Source organism: Hakea prostrata, chromosome 2 (genome assembly GCF_041222555.1).
Source record: "Hakea prostrata isolate BN-2017 chromosome 2, UWA_Hpros_2, whole genome shotgun sequence".
NCBI classification, from domain to species: Eukaryota; Viridiplantae; Streptophyta; class Magnoliopsida; order Proteales; family Proteaceae; genus Hakea; species Hakea prostrata.
Window position 1 is genome coordinate 17,618,702 of NC_142601.1, and position 24,221 is coordinate 17,642,922.

Genomic DNA, 24,221 nt, shown 5'->3' on the forward strand with positions numbered 1-24,221 from the left:
AAGGAAGGATCCTCATTTTGATACGACTCCCTACAAGTCTTGTTTGCCATCCTGAAGTATTCTACTGACCCGGGTATTCCTCCTCCCGACCGGACCAAGGATAAGATTGATCCTCCACCTTCCGATCCGGATATTATGCATTATCCGGAAGATTCTCCTGTTTATTCTCCCCGAAAGAAGTCAATTATGACGAGCTTGTCTGAATGCGAGTTTGGTCGAGGACCATGCTTCTCCTGGACAAAGAGTATGAAATTGCGGAGGATTTTATGCATACCGAAATATTTTTGTAATCCTCATTTCTTCTCTTCTTTTCCTTGAATCCCCACCAATGGTTGACTCATATGTTTGTTCTAGCAAAGTCGCGTTGATCTTGTATAACTTCTCAATCAGTCACCTATGATGACTTTCTTTTTTGACCGAAGATTGTATCCAGCTCTTGTAATTGTTTTGATACTGGCCTCTTTGGATCTTTTGAAGAAATAAGAAATCAACTTTATCTTGAACTTTTCTAGCCACTTGAATCGCTGTTGCATTAGGTCTTAGTTGTTTGAAACAATGCCTTTACTTAAGGATTTCCGGAGAAATACAATAAGTCTGAGAAGGAACTCACTCGGGTTTTAAACCGATGCCTTTACTTAAGGATTTCCGGAGAAATACGATAAGTCTGAGAAGGAACTCACTCGGGTTTTAAACCGATGCCTTTACTTAAGGATTTCCGGAGAAATACGATAAGTCTGAGAAGGAACTCACTCGGGTTTTAAACCGATGCCTTTACTTAAGGATAATTCAAAAATTCAATAAGTCTTGAAGGAACTTACTCGGGTTTTAAACCGACGCCTTGCAAAAGGAACTCACTCGGATTTTCATCCGATGCCTCGACTTAAGAAAGTCCAAAAATTTCCATAAGTGTTGAAGGACCCACACGAATTTTCATCCGATGCCTTATAGTTGGATCTTGTTCTTGAATGTGGTGTATGATGCCCCCCAATCAAAAGATAGTTTGTTGAAAGCCAAAAATTGCATTGATATCGCGAACAAAAATTGAAATCATCCTCAAGGATAAAACTTTTTGAGATGCCTAGCATTCCACGAACGATCCAACTCTTTCTGGGTGTTGATGTTCTTCAGCCTGTAAGCTCCTGAACCGACCGGTTTCACAACCATATAAGGTCCTTCCCAGGAAGGGTCTAATTTTCTTTGGTGACGCGGGTCGGAAGCTAGGGTGTTTCTCAACACCAAATCTCCGGCTAAGTACCGACGATTCTTCACTCGAGTATTATAATGAGACGCTATCCTTCTTTGATAATGTTGAGTTCTTGCTATTGCCTTTGCCCGAACTTCGTCCAACAAATCAAGACTATCAAGGAGCCCTTGTTCATTTGCTTTTTCCTCGAACTCACGATCCCGTAATGTCCCCGCCATTATCTCCACTGGTGCCAATGCTTCGGATCCATATGCCAACCTGAATGGAGTTTCTCCTGTGGGTGTTCGAACCGTAGTTCTATAAGCCCACAGTACATTATGAAGTTCTTTGACCCAAGAAGCTTTGTCAGCTTCGAGTCTTCTCTTTATTCCTTCCAGTAGCGTTCGGTTAGTAACCTCTACCTATCCATTGCTTTGGGGGTATGCCACTGAGGACATACGATGCTCGATCATATATGTTTCACAGAATTGCTCAAATTGTGGACAGTCGAACTGAGTACCATGGTCGATGACAATAATCTTTGGAATCCCAAAGCGATATATGATTGATTCAAGCACAAATTTCTCCACTTTTTTCTCAAGTAATTGCCGCCGAGGTAATCGGCTTCTACCCATTTTGTGAAGTAATCAATTGCTACTATCGGATATTCCCGTCCGCTTTGATGCCTTGGTGAATTTGCCCATGATATCAATTCCCCACATAGCAAAGGGAATGGGATTTAGAATTGAAGTCATAGTTTCCGCCGGGCGCTTCGATACTGTAGCATGAATTTGACAGTTACCACATCGACGAACATACTCCATAGCAGCCTCTTGGACCTTAGGCCAATATAACCCAAGTCTCAGAATTTTGTGAGCCAGGGCTCGTCCACCCATGTGAGCTCCACAAATTCCTTAATGAACCTCAGTCAAAGCTGATTTTGCTCCTTCGGGGCCTATACATCTCATAAGGGGTCCAGCATAAGATCTTTTGTATAGTCTCCCATTCGAATGACAAATCTAGCTGATCGAATCTTGATCAACCTTGCCTCTACTGGATCCTCAGGTAATTTGTCATCCCTTAGATACTCGATTATTGGATCCATCTAGCAACGTTCTGCTTCAATATAAGAAATTTTTTTCTCATGATAACTTGGAAAAGTTATCTCTTCAATGTAGACCGAAGGGTCTAGATTCTTTTCCTTGGCATTGGCTAGTCAGGATAGCTCATCTGCCACTGAATTTTCATTCCTCGAAATCTGAGATATCTTCAAATTCCGAAATTGGTTTTGAAAGGCCTGCACTATCTCTTGATATTTCTGCAAGCGTGGTTCTTTAATACCATACTCCCCCTGGACTTGGTTGACTATAAGTTGAGAGTCACTATAAATAGTAACATCTGCAATAGATAATGCTTTTGACAACCGAAGTCCTGCTATCAGAGCCTCATATTCTGCTTCGTTATTACTTGCGTCAAATGCGAATCTCAAAGCATATCGAATAATAAATCCTGCTGGACTTTTTAATAGAATTCTAGCTCCTGCTCCATCTTTATTACTCGAACCATCCACATATACCTCCCAAGTGGTTGGTATAATGGGATCCTCAATGGTGGGCTCCATTGGTGCAGTAGTTTCTACTACAAAGTCGGCTAATGCCTGAGCCTTGATTGCAGTTGTTTTGGGCTTAAAGCTCACTTGGAACTCGCTGAGTTCAACCGACCAGGACACCATCCTTCCAGACAAATCAGGTTTGTTAAGAACTTTACTAAGAGGAAAAGTTGTAAATACCTCAATTGGATGAGCTTGAAAATATGGCCTTAGCTTCCTGGCGGCCATCATGAGAGCCAGAGCCTGCTTCTCAATCTGTGAATATCTTGTCTCCGCATCTAGCAACACGTGACTTACATAGTAAATCGGCCATTGTTTTTTATCTTTTTCCCGAACAAGTACTGCACTGACCACCAAAAGGGACGTCGCTAGATATAGCTGTAATATTTCCCCCTTCTCTGGTCTGGACAGGATCGGTGGTTGTCCAAGTGCTTCTTTTAATTCCTCGAAAGCTTTCGGCACTCTTCGATCCACTTTGCTTCCTTACTGCCCTTCAGGTCTTTAAGTGCCTTGAAGAAAGGCAAACATTTTTCTCCAGACTTGGAGATGAATCGATTTATAGCAGCAACTCTCCCTGTTAAACACTGTACATCCCGAACAGTTTTGGGAGCCTCCATATCAATCAGAGCTTGTATTTTGGCAGGATTAGCCTAAATTCCCCTCTCGTGATACCATGAAGCCCAAAAATTTGCCCGAGGAGACTCCAAAGGCACATCTTTCTGGGTTTAGCTTCATTTGATGTTTCCGCAGTACTGAGAATACCTCAGTCAAATCTGCAATATGATTTGCTTTTGTAAAGCTTTTCACTAGCATGTCGTCAACATAAGCTTCAACATTCTTTCCTATCAACTCTTTGAAAATCTTGTTGACGGCCCTCTGATATGTTGCTCCTGCATTTCTCAGGCCAAAAGGCATGACCCTGTAATAATAGCTCTCACGATCAGTCATGAAAGCCGTATACTTCTCATCCTCCTTATTCATAAGGATCTGATTATACCTGAGTAGGCATCCATGAAACTTAAAGTTTCATATCCTGCAGTCGCATCTATCAAGAGGTCAATCCGAGGCAACGGGTAGCAATCTTTTGGGCAAGCTTTGTTAAGATCTGTGTAGTCTGTACACATCCTCCACTTCCCATTCGCCTTTTTTACCATTACCACGTTGGCCAACCAAGTTGAGCACTCAATTGGTTCTATGAAACCAGAATTCTTAAGTTTTTCAACTTCGCTTCGAACGGCTTCATACTTTTCAATGGAGAAATTTCTTCTTTTACGTATCCTTGGTTTCGCCTTAGGGTCTATCCGAGTTTGTGCTCTGCAATGGCCCGATCGATTCCGGGCATGTCCTCGATAGACCATGCAAATACATCTTTATTCCGTTGAAGAAAAAACTTCAACTCATCTTTAAATTCTTCCAATTTGTTCGGACCCGATATAAGTAATCTTTTTCTCATCCTCGGTACACAGCTGGATTTGTTTCAGCTTCTCCACTGGTTCGGGTCTTTGCATCTCTGTCTCTTCCCGATCATCTCGAACTTCTATGGGGAGGGCAGTTACCTTCCTCGGGCCCTCCTTGTCTTTTAAATAGGCAACATAACACCGCCGAGAGATCTTCGGGGTCGGAGGAGACTTGACCAATTCCCATATCAGTCGGGAATTTTATCTCCAGGTGCTTTGTCGAAACAATAGCACCTATCTTGGATAAAGATGGTCGCCCGAGGATCATATTATAAGCTGGCAGTTCCCGAACCACCAAAAAATTGATTCGGACAGTTGTTTCCTTAGGAAAACTTCCAATGGATAAATCCAACTGGACCGATCCTTCCGCCACTGTAGATGACCCTGCAAAACCATATAGATGTGTGGATGAAGGTTTCATCAAGTCCTGATCCACCTTCAATTTTTGATACACTTCGTAGGAAATTAGGTCAGCTGCAGACCCTGTATCAATCAAAACTCTATGCACTTCCCGTCGTGCAATCTCTACCTTGATGACTATAGCATCATCATAAGGTAAACAAACATCTCTTTCGTCTTCCTCGCTAAAGGTGATAGAATCTTCACCATTCAGCTTCTTCCGCTTCTGCGTCTCTCCGGTTCCAACAAATTTGGATTTTGTTTCGAGACCTCGGAGTGATTCGGGCTCTGGTCCCCTGAAGATGGTAAGGATCGTTGACCGAGTAGCTTCAATCACCTCCTTGCCTTTCTTAGACTTCGGGGCCTCCCTTGATCGTTCCGAACTAACCGAACGATCCCTTTTAGGAGCAGCCGCATGTGGCTCACGTGGCTCTTCCCTTCTTCTGCTAACGAAACTGGACAGATGTCCCCGAGATATCAATCTCTCAATATACGCCTTGGGATGACGACAGTCATTAGTATAATGACCATAGTCCTTGTGGAATCAGCAATACTTTTCTCGATCCTCGTTGCTCTCCGGGTTTCAAAAGAATTTTAGGCGGCCACTTTAAAATATTTTTTCTTTTAAGGATATTTAAAATATCAGCCCGAGGAGCATTCAATGGAGTGTACTCACTTTTACCGGGGGACCTTTGGCGCCAAGGCTGAGATTTTCCAACCCGATCACGAACATTTTTCTTTGGCTTCGCTTTTGCTCGGGAGCCTTACGTTCCTTATTGGAGACTTTATTATCTCCTTGGCGTGCATCTAGAATCTCCATGACTTGAGCCACGCTTCGGCATCTCTCGTACCAACTCAAGCATAAGTCGCAGGCATATCCCGTAGTAATAACTCCGGGGAGTTTCCGATTAGTGAGTCCCGTGAATAGAGCAGTTTTGGCTACTTGTTCATCCAAATTTTCTATCTCCATCGTCACTTTGTTGAATCTTTTCGGAAACTCTCGATTGATTCGCTCTTTCCTTGTTTGACAAGTAAACAAGGTTTCTTCCATTTTCTTGACCTCGTATTCCACTTTGGAATCGCCCTATGAATTGGCGCGCCAATTCGTCAAAGTTTACGATCCTTCCGGAGGGGAGGTTCGAAAACCACTTTTGTGCTTTGCTCCAGTAAGTGATGAACCAAAAACCGCATAAAATTTCATCGAATTACCCGAAGCGCCATGGTCTCGTTGGTAATAGCCGATGTGAGCTGTTGGATCTCCGGAGCCATCGAATGTTGAAAAGGTAGGCAAACGGAAGTTACGGGGAAACCGATATCCCGCAATTGGCTCGGCAAAGGGAGTCTTCCGAATGACCGAGTAAATATCCTCGGTTATTCTTCCCTTAGCCAATCGCCCTAATTTCTCATTGATGTTGGCCAATTCTCGACCAATCTGGTTGGGGTGATCTTCGACAATATGATCACGACCTCGATTAACACGATCATCCCGTGCTACTCGATCATCACGAACAGCCCGTCCTTCCCGAGCATTCCTCTCGTCGCGAATCGCTCGATCATCACGAACGGTTCTTCTAACAGTGGGTGAATGAGTTCTTACCCCTGTATCCAACCTTGTGTTTGAATCAGTTGTACTCTCTTGCGGTCTGTCGAACCGATCATCTCGCCTCGGTTGATCATCGATCCTCCTAAGTCCTCGGTCTCCTTCACGGAAATTCGATCGATATTCCGGTCTTCGACCAATCTCTGGTCACGTGGCAATGCACGTCTCCCTGAATCGCGACCGATCGGGCTCTTGTGGTAAAACCACTTGTCTGGTGAGCATGCGGAGTGCTTGGCTTACCTCCAAGAGTTGAATCTTTACTTGATCCAATTGATCTTGGATTGTATCAGGAGGAGGATTACGTCCTCCCTGGCCACCATCTACCTCGATAGGATTTTGGCTTTCCTGGGGAATATCTGGATTATTCACTCCAGGGATCTGAACACCGGAATTGCGTTGTACAGCGGCTGCTGATCTAGTCACCATGGCTTTTCAAGTTGTTTCCCACAGACGGCGCCAATTGATGCGTCCAAAATCTGCTCGGCCCTTAGATCTCCTCGTGATGTCTGCAAAACGAAAGCGTCGGATGTGGCCCGACCGGCTGGGGTCGGGAGTCCACCTCCGAAGGCTAAGTCGGTTGATGAACTTAATCACAAACGGCTCTGCTAGAAGCGCAGAGCTTAAGGAATGAAGAAGCGGGAAGGGTGATCTAGATAGCGAGACGGCGATAGTTTAGGTCTATCAGTATGTATCTGAACCTGAGTCTCAGATAGTATTCTTTTTTCGATCTCCTCACCTTGTATGGTAGTGAGGTTTATATAGAGTGTACCTTCAAATCTCCTTCGTTGGATGCATTTGAGCTTCTTCGGGTAGTCGTTGGATCTTATCAGTTAGATCCGTTGAGCAACAGACTTCTACTAGTTTGGGCTAGTAGAGGACTCCTGAGATAACCTTTAGGTTATGCGATGATTATCCCTTCGATAATGATTATCCGCAGCCGTCAATTCGAGTCTGCCATCATTAGGGTGATTACCCTAATCCATAAGTAGGATTAGGGCACGCTTGCAGCCAAATAAGCTTTCTTCTTCAGCAAGCCATCTTCCGGATCCGATTCGCTCGGGAGCGAGTCGGATCTCTCCGTCTCGACCGGGGTCGAGGGTCGGACCAAGTATGAACCCGATCTGATCATAATCTCTCCATATCACCTAGACTTCTGCTTTATTTGTGTATTAGTAGTAGCGATCTTATGCTCCATAATATCTCTAATGGTTTTTCCGTTCAGTTCAATGGATTGTGCATTTTTTGTATGTTCTCTTTTTCAATGACACATATAGAATGAGGTCTAAGGTTGAGATTGAGAATGTAGCTGAAATTTTTTGTTGCTGGCAAAGTTTTGGTGGAGATGTTTCTGATAAATCCTCATCTGTGGAAGAGCCAAATGCTGCTTCTGTTGGATGGGGGTGGTGTAGTTGATCAGGCTGGTTGTCAGCTGCCCATGGAAGTAGTCTTTGATGGCAATGGTTCAAGGACCCTAGATTGGATTGTCTTGGTTTCAGGGGGATCTTTCCATCCCATGTAATACGTAAGCTTAGTAGCATTTTGCATTTTCTTAGGTGTATTTCCGTCCGACAAAACTGGAGTAAGTTTATTCACAATACGGAATTTGATTTAGCTCTGAATAGATAATTTTTTTTTCCTTTGCAGCACCAATGGTTGAGTCTGACAAAGAAACTGACGAGACAAACTTTGTTCGATGGAGGAATGAGAAGGGAGTTGCAGAGGGCTCAACTGAGATTCCAAAAGGTATATAATGTGTACCTTTCCAATAGCTACAGTGTACCTTTCCAAAATAGTCATGTTGGACCTGGAAATATTTCTTATCACTGTCATTAATCCTAGCCACACTACAAGAAATAGAGGTTTTTGTGATGGAAAATTTCCGTTGCACCATCGCATATAACTTTTTCCTGTCAATAACCTGCCAACCGTTGGATAGAGAGCCTTTGTATTTGTTTGCAACGGTAAACTGCTTCCGTGGTTTGCACATCCTTTAATGATGGAAATTAATTTCCGTCACAAATTGTTAGGTATATGCCATGGATATCAATTTCTATCGCATAAAGTAGGGTTCATGGCTTACATATTGCATACCACTTTATATGACAGAAATAAAGATTACCAAAAAAAAAAAAAAATATATGACAGAAATAAAGTCCCATAGCATATTGTTTAGATACATACCTATTGCCTTATGCTGGAAATTTGTTTCCATCACAAAAAAATAGATTTTTTTTCTTCAAATGCACATAATTTCGGTTTCATATAGTTCCTGTAAATACTTCCACGTGATATTCTTCCAAATCTAGAATACTCATCACAGACCATAAACTAGCCAGTGGCCACAACCCACAAAGCAGTCACTAAAATTTACAAGCACAGACCATATTACATTAAAAAGTTATGTTCCATCTGTTTCGGTAAATGCCCTCACCATGGTATAGAATTAGACCACGACTAGCAAAAAAGAATCCTTCAATTCTCCAATGTTCCTCATCACAATGCTTGCACAAAACTAATGAATAAGTATGAGAACCAGAAGCCTGATAAGATCAAGGATTAGAAGTTAGAAGTTAGAACTTAGAACATGGATTAAAGATTTGAAGAGCTTAAAAACTTTGCATCAGAAGATTAGATCAAGCTAATTCAACCATGCCAATAGAAGAAAGGGTGGTTGAATTGACTTCCATGCAACTGATGTCCATCAAGATGAAGCTCATGCTGTTCATGGCATTACTGATGACTGATGTACCTTGACAATCAAACTTAGAACTCCAGGCTTCATTGGACTTAGAAGATCTTCCTCCAGTTTTGATAATGTCCACATGCACCCTCCTGTTCCAGCAGCTCTGCTAGCTTCACCTGTTGGTTAATTAGGTATTAATTATAAACAAACTAATGATACAATTTAGAAAAGGTTATGAAACAAATGTGCCTACTATCAATTTATCATCTTGAGAGAAGGTAGTGAAAGAATCTAACCAGGAAGGTTAAAGGTTTAGGGGGTGAGGTACTCAGACAGGTAAGAATCCTCTTTGTTTCCTTTGCCAACTTTAGTATCTGAAAGTAGAATGAGCAAAATGAGGAATAAGAAAAGCAATAAAAATCTCTTTCGCCAGTGAAATTGAAATGGACCGCTTTCTGTCCCTGGAATAAGTGGAGGTTGAGGGCGTGGAGGGAGCAAAGAGAAAATTAAGGCTCACCAGTCCTATCTTTATGTCTATTGTGCTACAGAAAAAATGCCACAAAAAAAGAAGGGTGGTAGAGACAGATGAATGAGATTAAAATTTGATGCAAGCCTTCATACCCTCCCCCCACCCCCAAAAAAAAGAAGAATATCTAATCTTCTTCTACTCAGATAATTGCAAGTTAAAAAAAAAATATTTCATGGTAGATACATTTGTTCTTGAGGAATTAATGAATGAAACCTGCAGAATTCATGCTCAACACTCAGCTTCTATTTGAGTCAATAACCTTCAGTAGAGGGATACCTATCTTCACAATTTATTTGTTTCAGTAAAGAGATATGAGATGTAGAGAAAAAGGAACCAGCAAAATGCTTGCAAATTCAAGATTAGGGGAACCTCCCAATATAGCAGCAACATTCTATGGAAGATACAGCACAAGCCTCTAGCAACAATACATTTACAGAAAACGGAGACAGAGCAACAAACACAAAGAGCAGCCTTACAAGGAACCTAAATTGGATGAAAAAGCTGACCAGATTCAAGGTTCTAAAACTTCATTGGCTCACCTTAGCCATTCACGACAGTAACATACCATTCAAGTGTCAATAGGATCAAAGATTTGTAAATCTGGAATAAAAATAATATATCCAGTCAATAATCAAGCTAAATGCTGGTTAAACTAGAAATAAATTAACAAATACCACAGAACAAATACCATGCAAAAGAAAAGTACCCCAGAACTTATACCACAGAAAAAATTATCCTTGCTAATAGAAACTGTTGCTCCACAATCTTGTTCGTCCCTTCAGCCGGTTGAACCTACAAGGATGAGCTCGACCGTGGAGGTCGAGTTTTCTCCTCCGATGATCTATTTAGGAATCCGACTAAGGAAGACAAGAAAGTAATGAACAATAATAATACGAATAGTGATAGTTCTATTCAACGTACCTTTCTCTTGTGCTCCCTTACCTTTTTATAGATTTTCTATGTATGAGTTTGAGTGGGACTCAAACCTTATTTAGGTTGTGATCTGACTCTTAGTCATTGAGTCCTACTCAAACATGAGTAGTTGAGTCCTAACTGAATATTGTTTCTTTGACTAGAGTCTTATTCAGATTTACCTTGTTATTCAGCCTTTGTAATTATTCGACCGACCTTGTTCTTGGTCGGTCTGACTTGATCCGAGCTGGTCGGACTAGGCTCAAACCGAAATGGTTTGATTCCGATCTGGTTGGACTGGGCTCAAACCGAACTGGTTCGTGCTTTATTTATTCTTTCCTTATCATAAGCCCCCCAGTCTCTGAAGTCCGAGCTTTCTCTTGTTCGGGCTTTAGAGATTTGGTGACCGAACACATTTTAGCCTCTGACCAATATAACTTTGGATTTTTTACAATATCCATACTGATTTGGGAGATCTTCAAGCCTGACGTCATCTGACAGACTGCAGCTTCGTGAAACGAGTATTGACGGCACACGACTTTTGGAGGCTCCTCCTTTATGGACACGTGGCCTCGTATTGATAGCCTTTAATAATGACCTTTTGGGGTTAAAAATCTTGAAGATTAACCGTTTACACTTCCAAATCATCAGCACTAGATTTGGAATCTTCAGGAAGAGATCTTGTATAGGATCGTTGGATGTGGAAGTCTTTAAAGCCATTAGATTAGGAGCTTTTTATATTTTTCCTTTTTTATCCATTAAATTTGGATATTTTAGGAAGTATATAAATCTGTCCTTCCCTTTTCCATTTTCACTTTTTACTGTGCTTACTGTTGTGTCTGTGGAGAAGACGAAAGTTGCAGAGTTTCTAAAGCGCTTTTTTCGACCTTCATAGGAGCTCTTTCTTCGATTCCTTTCACAAGTAAGTTCATCTTTCTCTTCTGGTCATTTTCATCTGTTTTATTTTTTATTTGGTGTTATATTCTGAGCGTATTTTCCCTTTTTTCTTTTCTTTGGGCTCTGCCTGTCAGTTCTTCCATTTATGTACCATAGCCATAATATAGACTTTTGTTTGTGATGGGTGTTAAGAGAACAGCTTCTAGGCCTTCTAGAGCTTCCCCTATCCCCCCCCCCTCTTCTGGAAGCTCATCTGTTTGTTTTGAGAATAGTGGAGCTTCTTCTTCTGGTTACAGTGATACAGAGAGTGACACTGAAGTTGTCCCGACCTTGTCTCCTGGTACTCGTCCAAACCTACTTAGTGATGCCGAGTTAACTTCGTTAAGTATTCGTAGTCGGTTTAGTACGAACAGGACATGTTGGTTGCTTAAGCTTTCTCCTTCTGCCTTAGGTCTTGAGAGAAGTCGCCCTAGGACTTCCGAACACATAGATTTCAACCCTAGTACTTCGGGTCCTAGTTTTTATCCGTCTGAGCTGGCTGAAGATGATTTGAAGGAAATCCGAGCTCGGTACACCATTCCTGATAGCTTCGTTTTAAGGGTTCCATCTTTCCATGATTGGGCTCACCGACCTTCTCCTGGTAAGTTTGTTGTGTACGAAGATGCCTTTGTCAGTGGTTTTAGACTTCCCGTGCACCCAGTCTTTCCTAATATGCTTAATCACTTTGGGATCTATCCAGGGATGTTGGCGCCAAATAGTTGGCATAACATAGTTTGTTTCTGGGGATTCTGCAAACAGTCTGAGGTCGGTGCTATTCCGACCTTACCTTTATTCCTTCAATTTTTTATGTATAAGAAACAAGAACAAAGTTGTTGGTTCTATCTTTCCAAACGAACTTCACTGCAAACTAGGTGGGAGGGTAACTTTGTAGGATCAGGTACTCTTCCAACCAATACCAAGGGTTGGAGGTCCCAGTACTTCTTTGTTCGGTCCCCTTTCCTTGCCAGCTATCCGACCTCCTGGCCCCAACAACCTAGGGAAGCTTCAAATGCCATTCCTCCTCTTTCTCATTCCGAACAGGAAGCAAGGGATCGAATTCAGATGATCCCCACTGAAGATCGGAACTTGCTTGCTGTGAACGGATATTGTTCGGAATATCCGAATATCCTTCATCACTGGGGGTTCTTGACTGGTAAGAAGAGTTTTCTTCTTTTTGTCTATGTGTTTTCTCATTTTTTATAATTCCAAGTTATCTTACTCGGTAAAATGATGCAGTGATGCTCGGAGAATGACTTTGAGGAGGTCGCTGCCACAATGCAGCAAGTGGAGGAGAAACATCCGACTAAGTCGGATAAGGCTTCAACTGGTCTTGTTTCTTCCCCCAAGGGAAAAGCAGTCAGGGTTTGGAAGGAGAAACCTGGCGACCTGCCTCCCCGCCCTTCGAAGAAAATGTCCAGCTCGGGTGTTAGCTCTTAGAAGGCTTCAAACTCTGAGCCTCTTCCCTCCTTCGAAGATGACATGTCTTTTAAGGACATCCCAAGGTCGGAGGCTGGAGCTTCAAGGCCATCCAACATTCTTCGACCTGATTGGTCGTTAGATGCTAGCTCCTCGGTTTTTTATGGAACCTCTTCAGTCATCTCTTGAGTTGCTAATGAGTGGATGTCTGGAGTGCTTCTTCCTGCTGACATGGCTTATCTTGAGAAGTTCGGTCGTCTCAAAGCCCTTGCTATTACAGTCAGGTAAGTTATATCCCTGTAGTTCCTTGGACGCTTCATCCCTTTTGTTAATGTATTTTGACCTGTCCTTTTGTGTGCAGGATGGCTTGTGCTATGGTTCAATCTGTAGGTCAAAGTATTCACTCTACTCGGGAGGATTACTTTGCCTTGCAGAAATCCGAGCAACGTCTTAAGGAGTTGGAAGCTGAAGCGTCTTCCTGGAAGGCGAGCAAGGATTCTTTAATTGCTCGGGAAGCCGAGCTTCTCAGTGAGATTGCTGCCTTGAAAGGGAGGAATGAGGCTATATAACAAGAGAAGTCCTCTCTTCAAACTAGCCTGGAGGAAACCCAAGGTTCCTTGGTTGGCAAGGATGCTGAGATTTCTAGCCTCCGTGCTAAGTTAGAGAGCTCGGATCACCAGGAGGCCAAGTTGATGAAGGCAGTTGAGGAGAAAGCTCCTTGCATTTATAAAGATATCCCCCATGAGCTTCGTACTGAGGTGATAAAAAGGTGGGTCAAGATGTCCAACTGTAAGAAGTTTATGACCAAAGTAGCAGCGCCATGTTATATTTATGCCCGGCGTCATGCCTACCAAGGTATCATTGCAGCTTTTTATGACTTGGATCTGGAAAGGTTTAAAGATTTGATCGATCCTGGGATCTATGACGACCTTAAGATTCCCTGACCTTCATGGTGTGCTGATCGGTCAAGATTTCCTAAGCCTCAACCGGTTGAAGTGGCCGAATTTCTGGACTCCAACTGGGATCCTTTGCCCGAGGTCGGAAGTTCGGGAACCTCAACTTCAAAGAGTGGGTCTGTCTTGAAGAAACCGGAGAGAAAATCTTAGCCTTGTTTGCTTTTGTATGTATGGCCTTTTTGGCCTTTACTTTATCTCTGTTTGTTCGGAATGTAGTAGTTTATTTAATATCAAAGATTAATGCCTTTGCTTTCCCAAACATAATACTGGAATCTTTGTTTGTATACTTGATAAAGAGTCGATTTTTGTTGCCTAAGTGACTTAGGGCTTTTTGATGCCTAAGTGACTTAGGGCTTTTTGTGCCTAAGTGACTTAGGGCTTTTTGTGCCAAAGTGACTTAGGGCTTTTGTTTCCGACTTTAGTAGGTCGGTTGCCTAAGTTGCTTAGGGCTTTTTGTTTCCGACCTTAGTTGGTCGGTTGCCTAAGTTGCTTAGGGCTTTTTGTGCCTAAGTGACTTAGGGCTTTTGATTCCTATGTGACTTAGGGCTTTTTGCTTCCAACCTTAGTAGGTCGGTTGCCTAAGTTGCTTAGGGCTTTTTGTGCCTAAGTGACTTAGGGCTTTTGATGCCTAAGTGACTTAGGGCTTTTTGTGCCTAAGTGACTTAGGGCTTTTGTTTCCGACCTTAGTAGGTCGGTTGCCTAAGTTGCTTAGGGCTTTTGATGCCTAAGTGACTTAGGACTTTTTGTGCCTAAGTGATTTAGGGCTTTTGTTTCCGACCTTAGTAAGTCGGTTGCCTAAGTTGCTTAGGGCTTTTGATGCCTACGTGACTTAGGGCTTTTGTTTCCGGCCTTAGTAGGTCGTTTGATGATCTTTGCTAGGTATTCTAGCTTGAGCTATGATGATATGTTGAAACTTAAAAAACTTTATTCAATGGAAAATATTCATAATGTCTGAATCAAAGACTATTGCACAAATATCTAAACAATTTAAAGAAGACTGTAAAAATTTCCAAAATTTGTTGAGGATTTAATACTATTGATAGTATTTCCTCAAGTTGTTTGAATTCCAGGTTCGAGGTATTAGTTGACCGGTCTCTGGATCTCGCAGCTTGTATGCTCCCGAGGCGACTTGTTGTACTACAATGTAAGGTCCTTCCCAGTTTGGAGTAAGCTTTCCTTGATTTGTAGGATCAGAAGCAGATGATTTGCGGAGGACTAGATCTCCAGGGAGATACTGTCGTGGTTTAACCCTTGCATTGTAATATGTTGCAATGCGTTATTGGTATTCCTCCAGGCGATATTGTGCTTTATCTCTGATTTCCTCAATGAAGTCTATATTTGCCTTCATTCCTTCAATGTTTGCTTCTTCATTGAATTCTTCTTCTCTGATAGACCCGACCTTCACCTCTATGGGAATTCGAGCTTCGGCTCCATAAGCCATTCGGAATGGAGATTCACCGGTGGTCGTCCTGGTAGTAGTTCGGTAAGACCACAGAACTTTAGATAACTCCTCTACCCATCTGCCTTTAGACTGGTCCAATCTTTTCTTTAATCCTTCCAACATTGATCTATTAGTAACTTCCGCTTGGCCATTGCTCTGTGGATATGCTATAGAAGACCAACGGTGCTCTATACCTTGCTCTTTACAGAATCGTTCGAATTCAGCATTTTCGAACTATTTACCGTGGTCGGTGATGATAATTTTTGGAATACCATACCGATACATGATATTATGCGTGATGAATTTTTTCATCTGGTCGGTATTGATGGATGCCAGTGCTTCAGCCTCCACCCATTTAGTAAAGTAATTGATCGCCACCACCAGGTACTCTCTGCTTCCTATGGCCTTTGGTAGTTTTCCTACCAGGTCTATCCCCCATCTAGCGAATGGAATCGGAGAGAGGGTTTGTCACGCCCTCCCAGCCGGTACCCTATCTGGCATACCCGAGAGTGTGATCCACAGCCCGAAGATCAGGTATCGAGTGATCAACCTCCCACATAAACAATAACATAATCATGAACAACCATAACAAGAGTGCGGAAGATAAATCATAGATCCAATAATGAAAGAATGAATCATAAACGAAACGGAATAATAGATATAATCAGAGTGTCAAACAGATAAGTAAAGTGAAGCAAAAACTCCCACTTTACATCCAGCGGAAAAGTAGCTCGAAAGAATAAACTAGATAAAAGCTAATCCCAGTAGCAAGTACATTGGGTAACTAAATTATTCTCCACTTTGTAGACGACATCCTTGTAGGTGTAGATCTCATAAATAGCACAAGGACGCTTCCACTCAATGGTCGGACTAAGCATCGTACGGAGCATAACCACCCGTGGGATCTTCAGAGTAATTGTGGTAACCGCAATCACCTTCCTGGAGATATGTCTCTTCGCCTTGCGCTTCCTCATAGGGACCGTCATAGTATTCCGTACCTGCAAGATAGTCTAACAACATTGTACAATAAAGGAATGAGTTTCAAAGAAACTCAAGAAGGCGATTAAAATCCATAATAACATAAATGGCGGGATTCCCGAACAATCATAAATGCAATATGATATGAGACAAACAATGAATGAATGATTCTAACTCTATGTATGCTGGTCTCTATTGGCAGACATGCTTTAAGTCATAGCACCGTACTTCTTTAGGAAAGTCCACTCACATCCTCAACCATTTAAGATATCTTGGATTCCCTCCAACCATTTAAGATATCTCGGGCGACCGATTGGTAATGGGTCCTTCATCCCTCGGGACAAACCTTGGCAGGGGGTTAAGTCAACACACTCTCTCACAACCATTTGGTATAAGTACTGGCGCATGTCAGGGTAATACCTAGCCAAATGCAAGTCTTCTACTTGGTTACATCAAGTCAGATCCAGATACTTCCATTCCTCGTCCCTGACGATCCTTTCCGGTATCCTTCACACTAGAGTCCTCATAGTCCCTGACTACGGACTCACCAACCCTATTGATCATCCACATATGGTAAACGGGAAGCTCTCACGTCCTCTCACGGGTTGGTTACCGGTCTTAAGCGCCCGTGAGCCCAAGTCTAACCATATGCAACCCTACCAATAAATGGCCCCCACAATGTGATTCCTGTCCTCTCACGGGTTGGTTACCGGTCTTGAGCGCCCATGAATCCCCATTGCTACCACGGGTCGTTCGGTCTCAATACCCCTCCGATTAGGGTCCGACATAACAGGACATCCTAGCCAAACACTACTAGACAATCCTATATATGTCATCCAACAGTTTAGGAAGGTGTCCAGAGGGCATCTCCGGAAACATCCCATAATATTCCCGTAGTAGTCCAAGGACAGAAATGTCAAAAGGACACCTCTCCTTTCCAAACCATACGTAAGCATACACATGCATCAATTCATATCATCACATATATGGTAACTCCATATATGGAAAGAAATCAATATTTACAATCATTTGTATAACATTGGTAAGTAAATCATACATGAATCAATTCAATATGAATAAGCAATGCTACTGTAATCAAAGTTATGCAACAGTAGTATATCATTGTAAGAATCTAATTTAAGAAACATATTAATGATATTCAAATATAGAAACTAGATTCATGCTATCTATGTAATTAAGGAAATAACCATCCTTACCTTTTATAACTCGCAAAGAATCCTAAGAAATCAAGTAAGATCTTGGCAAACTTGAGAAGAAGGTCCTAAACAAGTATATACAACATATTAGGAAAGATCCCTAACAGAAAATATAGCAAAACATCCGAAACAGACCAATTCTGGAGTTGCTGTACTCATTGGTCGAGTGGATTGGTCGAGTGGTCCAGTCGACCAATCAGCCGACCAATGCAGACGATAGCTTAGAAAATCGGAGTTTTGAGATATGAAATCCGAATTTGGTGGTTCAAAAGGGTACTAATCAAGGGGTAGACTACATCAGTAGTATTCTAGCATATAGGGGACCTCAAAACACTAATCAAATCAAGGTATCAAGATCCAAATTAGGAAACAAAAGTTACCATAAATAAATCAAACATGGATCTTGATGAATTTTGAAATAGAAAACAAGGACAAGAACAATAGGAGGATGGATCATTGCTTTCGGTAATGAAAACATGAAAACATGCATAGGTCTTCATAGAATAAGGCTTAGAAGCATAAATCTAAATAAGGAAATAAAACCTACCATATATGTACTATCATGCATCATGAAGAACACATAGTAAGGTAGAAGAGAACAACTAGAATTCTATGGATTATGGATCATAGAAAGAAAACACAACCATTAACCACTAACATGATCAATGAAAGAAGATCCAAAGAGATCGGAATTCAGATTAGGAAATTAACAGAGATTAAATCATGGTTTGATCATGAATCCTTCAAAAGCTTGCAATGATCATGGTTAAGATCATTGTTCTAGCCTTAAATCCTTAGGATGATCATGAGAACATGTTCAGAGATGTTTGCAACAGAGGATGCAGCATCTCTTCTACTGTCTCAACTCAAAAAGGAAAGAAAAACAAAGATGTAGGAGAAGAAGAGAGAGTAGACATACCTTTTGATGCAAAAAGAAGAGTTCCGACGAAGATCCGCCAAGAAAACTCCAAGGATGCAAGAGAGATGACTTGCAGAGGTCTTTGGTTCTGCTCCAGAGGGTTTGGAGGCAGCAAATACGAAGTGGACTCGAGGTTAGACTTAAATAGAGCAAGAATCAACCTAATTGCCAAAGACAAGACCCATTGGTCGAGTGGATTGGTCGATCGGCCCAGCCGACCAATCGACGACCAATGCAGAAAGAAGGCCAAAACAGGGAATTGAAGGCCCAGATCAAATCCAAACCTAAAGAGGTTTTGCACACAAGTCAAGTGACTTACCTAGTAGGTAGAAATGCCTTCAAACCAAGATAGAGAGCACTCCAAGTCCATCAACTAATTAGATCTTCATCAGATTCTGTTTCCATAAATAGAACCTTATCATCAACCTTCATGGATTCAAAGCCGTACACCAAGTCCTCTACCGGGATGGCCCAAAGCTGACTTCTTACTTTACTTCGGGTCATCGGACCTACAAATAACAAGGTTTCCGGGTCAAGGTTAGGGCTGGGTTTCACATTCTCCCCCCCTTAAAGAAATTTCGTCCCCGAAATTGAAAGCGTACTCGTGCTTCCAAAGAGGTAAGGAAACTTCTCCTTCATGTCTTCTTCCTTCTCCCAAGAAGCTTCTTCAGGGGTATGGTTCTTCCACCGAATCTTCACCAAAGGAATGGCGCGATTCCGCAGCTGCTTGTCCTTCCTATCCAGGATTTCGGCCGGTTCTTCATCATAGGTCAAATCAGCACTAAGTCCTTCAGTGCTTGCTGCAAAATGTGTTCCGGATTCTCTATGTATTTTCGGAGCATCGAAATATGAAACACATTGTGCACACCAGCAAGAGACGGAGGTAATGCTAATCGATACGCAACAGGTCCAACCTTTTCCAAAATCTCGAAAGGTCCAATGTAACGAGGGCTAAGCTTACCCTTAACATTGAATCTCATCACACCCTTCATTGGTGAGACCTTCGGAAAGACTTTCTCTCCAACTTGAAATTCCAAAACGGTCCTTCTCTTATCAAGCATAAGATTTCTGTCTCGATCGGGCAGACTTAATCCTTTCTCTTATCATATCTACCATAGCACTTGTAGCTTCAATCATCTCAGACCTAAGACTTTTCTTTCAACTGCCTCAGTCCAAGACAAAGGTGTCCTACAAGTACTACCATACAAAGCCCTGAATGGAGCCATGCCTATTGTTGCTTGATAACTGTTGTTATAGGCAAACTCAACTAAAGCTAGGTGTTCATCCCAATTACCACCCATATCCACCACGCAAGATCTGAGCATGTCTTCCAATGTCTGAATTGTCCGCTCGTATTGTCCATCGACCGTGGATGATGAGCTGTACTCAAGTTCAATTGGGTTCCCAAGGCCTTCGCAAACTGTTCCAAAACCTTGAGGTGAACCTAGGATCACGATCCGAAACAATACTCAAAGGCACACCATGCGAGCCGAACCACATTATCCACATAAAGCCCGGCTAGCTTATCCGCAGTATGAGTGATCTTCATAGGAATGAAATGGGCTGATTTGGTCAACCTATCAACAATCACCCACACAAGTGTCATTGCCTTTACTTGTCCGAGGCAAGCTAGTCACAAAGTCCATGGAGATATCTTCCCACTTCCAACTAGGAATAGGAAGGGGTTGAAGTAATCCAGATGGAGGTTGTCGGACGGCTTTCACACGTTGGCAAGTCTCACACTTGGCAACAAAATCGTCAACATCCGCCTTTAGACCAATCCACCAAAAATGTTCCTTCAAGTCCTTGTACATCTTGGTGCTTCCCGGTGTACAAGAAAGACCGACTCGGTGTGCTTCCTTCAATATTTCATTCTTAACTTCATCGCTTTGCAGCACACACAGCCTTCCTCTAAACAACAAAGCACCATCCATGGATATACCAAAGTCGGGATCCGACTCGAGATTCGAAGAAATCTTCTCAACTTTGGTCAAAAACTCATGATCGAACTCTGCAGAGCAACAATCTTATCTCTAAGACCAGATCTTGCCGTCATGGCGTAAAGAATAAAATCAGAATTCTCGTGGACGATTTCCAAACCAAAACTCTCAATAGAAGACCACAATGGTAGACTCAAAGCATTTAAATCCAAAGTCTTCTTCTCGGTTCTTCCTACTAAGAGCATCGGCAACAACATTTGCTTTCCCAGGATGATACTGAATATCACAATCATAATCGGAGACGAGTTCCAACCATCTCCTTTGTCTCATGTTCAACTCCTTTTGGGTAAAGAAGTATTTCAAACTCTTATGATCCGTGAAAATGGCAATCTTCTCACCGTAAAGATAATGTCTCCAAATCTTCAAAGCAAAGACAACGGCGGCAAGTTCTAGATCGTGAGTGGGGTAATTCCGCTCATAATCCTTCAATTGCCGAGAAGCATAGGCTACGACCTTGCCATGTTGCATCAGTACACAACCCAAACCAATCTTTGACGCATCGGTATAAAACTGTCATACCACCGGAACTATCGGGTATAGTCAAAACCGGGGCACTTGTCAATCTATCCTTCAACTCTTGGAAATTCTTCTCACAAAGCGTCGGACCAAACAAACTTCTCTTCTTTCCTGGTCAACTTAGTCATAGGAGCAGCCAACCGAGAAAAGTTCTCAATAAACCTTCGGTAGTAACCCGCCAATCCAAGAAAACTTCTTATCTCCGTTACTGACTTCGGTCTCTCCCAATCAGCCACAGCTTGGACCTTTTCGGGATCGACACGAATACCTTCGGCTGAAACTACATGACCAAGGAAAACCACTCTCTTAAGCCAGAAATCACACTTGCTAAACTTAGCAAACAACTTCTTTTCCCGCAACCTTTGCAAAGTGAAACTTAGATGTCTCGCATGCTCTTCTTCGCTCTTCGAATAGATCAAGATGTCATCAATGAAAACAATCACAAACTTATCAAGCACATCATGAAATACTCGGTTCATGAGGTCCATGAACACCGCAGGAGCATTGGTCAATCCGAAAGGCATGACTCTAAACTCGTAGTGACCATACCGCGTTCGGAAAGCTGTCTTGAAGATATCACTAGACTTCACTTTCAATTGGTGATATCCGGACCTTAAGTCAATCTTCGAGAACACAATCGCACCCTTCAACCGATCGAAGAGATCATCGATTCTGGGCAGTGGATATCTATTCTTGATAGTCAACTTATTCAACTCACGGTAGTCGATGCACAAGCGCATACTACCGTCTTTCTTCTTGACGAACAAGACCGGAGCTCCCCAAGGTGACACACTAGGCTGTACGAAACCTCTATCAATGAGCTCATTCAACTGATTTTGCAACTCTTTCAACTCAGTAGGAGCCATCCTATACGGAGCTTTAGATACCGGAGCGGCACCAGGGACGAGATCAATAGAGAATTCGACATCTCTGTCCGGAGGCACTCCTGATAGATCATCAGGGAAGACATCAACAAAGTCGCAGACAACTCTGACTTCGTCGACTCTTTTCTCCACTATACCCTTGCCTTCGGATGAAGCATCATCCACTAGGGCATAGACTTGCATCGGTGCAGCAGACAGCACCTTCTTACAAACCCTTCTCTTTTCACCTTGAAATTCAAAGACCGGACTTCCACATATATGGAACTGAATCTTCTTTGAGGAACAAAGGAACACAGCTTTATGGGCTGTCAGCCAATCAATTCCCAAAATAACATCGAAGTCCTTCATGTCAAGAATCACAAAATTGGCTTCCAAGTTCTTCTCACCAATCAACACAGACATTTAGATAACCCCTTATCTAGTTTCACAACAGGACCAGAGGTGTACTAATCAATAAACAACTAGACAACTTCTCGGGGATTAGGTTAGTCTTCTTGATGAATGCAGATGACATGAACGAATGAGATGCACCCGTATCAAATAAGACAAATGCAGAAATAGAAGCGACTAACAATGTACCCGTAATCACATCATGGCTTGGATCCCGCTCGATCTGGAAATACTGAAAACTCTACCGAGGGAGGAGCAGGAGCACTCTTCACCACCGAGGGCAGGCTGCTGGCAAGGTGCCGCTTCGGACAGCACGAGCAAAATGACCAGCTTGCTTGCAGTAGAAGCAAACCGGATTGCCTGGATCCAACAGGGGGTGGCTGCAACAGAGGGCTTCGAACAAAAGGCCTTGCACTCGCACTTGCACTTGCACTTGCATTTGCTGGTGATCGGTTTCCGCCATACTTGTTTAAACCGGCCGGGCTGCTGAAAACCCGTGTTCGACCTACACTCTTAGCCCGAAAGGTAGGAGTGGGGTAGGGTGTAGGTCTCACATAACGACGGTCATTGCGATCCACCCGCACAGAATTCCTTGATCGCCAAGGCTTCTCGCACACGAGCACTTTCCTTCTCTCGTTTCTTCCAACTTCTTCGAGTTCTCGCACCATTTGAGCATAGCTCACTATAGGCCGGATCGTGAGATAAGCTTTAATGGCGGGCGCAGTCCTTTGAAGAACTTCTTTGCTTTGGCGAGGTCTTCCTTCAAAGAATCTGGAGCAAAGAAATGAAGCTCCTCGAACTTCGTTGGTACTCCAACACAGACAAAGTTCCTTGAGTCGAATCATAAACTCAGCTTCCTTTGCATCCTTCACCGCCTCGGGAAAGTAGTTCATACAAAAAGCCTCTTTGAATAACTCCCAAGTTACAACTCCCGCATGCAAACCTTCCAAAACAGGACGAGTGGAGATCCACCATGCATCAGCTTCTTGTTGCAACTTCGCTCAAAGCAAACAAAATCTTCCGAGCTTCCGAGCATTGCAGATGCCGGAAAGCCTTCTCCAACTCACGAAGCCACTTGTTAGGAAACAAGGGGTCCTTGGTAACACCAGTAAAAGTGGGTACTTGCATCTTCGGAAAACTCTCCATCAAAGGAGTATGAGGAGTTCCAGCTAAACCTCCCGCATTCAGGATCTGCGGCATGAGGATTCACATTAGCACCAGCCCGGGTCTCATTATGCGAGTCATGAAACCCACCAACATCCGGTTGAACCGAGCCGCTTGTCTGCTGCATCATATTGCCCATGATATTGGCAATATCTCCGAAACTTCCAACATTCGGGGCACCGGGGATCTCATGAGTACCCCCGCGATCAGCATTTGGTATCTCACCACCTCCATGAGGTACTTCACCACCTCCATGACCACTGGATTCACCACGCCCACTTCTCAGAGTAACCATTCTGCAAAACCGAGAACATCAAAATACCGAATTTCGAAGATTCAACATAAACCACAAGTCCAAATGATTTGAAAACTTAAATCATGCTCAAATATATCCATATAGTCATCAAACAATATTCCATAAGGCAAAAATCACATTTTCCAAAAATTCAACAGCAAATGAGGTCACTGTGACCATTGGTCGAGTGGTTGGTCGAGTGACCCCATCGACCAATCGGTCGACCAATGAAGACAGTAATACGAAAATTCGCATTATAAGCCTCATTTCCACATTCCAACCTCATTCTAACTTCTTCCAAAGGTGAGAGAGCTCTAGGGAAAGTCTCCAAAGGTTCTCACAAGTGTTCTTGAGGTGATATAGTGCTTCAACAACAACACCACAACACACCATCTTCACAAACAAGGTAAATCTCTCATTCTTTCTTCCATTTTCATCTTCTCATGCTTGCATTTCAATAAAACCATGCTTTACTTGTATCCAATGCTAGAAATCATGCTTAGGAATGCTTAGAAACATATTCCCTAGGTTTTAAACACAATGACATGCATAGACAACAAGTTTTTAACACATTTGGTGCTCATCTCGCAAAGTTTTATACCGAAATCGATATCTTTAGGAAAATTTCGTTTTCTCTCAAACCGCTTGAAATTTTCGCACGAGATCAAATGCTACATGCTCAAGATGACATTGTAGATAGGTCCATACAATTTGATTTAACCAATTTCAACTTTTCA

General features: G+C 42.6%; 1 pseudogene; it reads left to right on the forward strand.

Annotated features, from left to right (window-relative positions):
* The window catches only part of LOC149023917 (putative transferase At4g12130, mitochondrial), a 47,621-nt pseudogene that overhangs the window by 9,100 nt on the left and 14,300 nt on the right, over positions 1 to 24,221 (forward strand).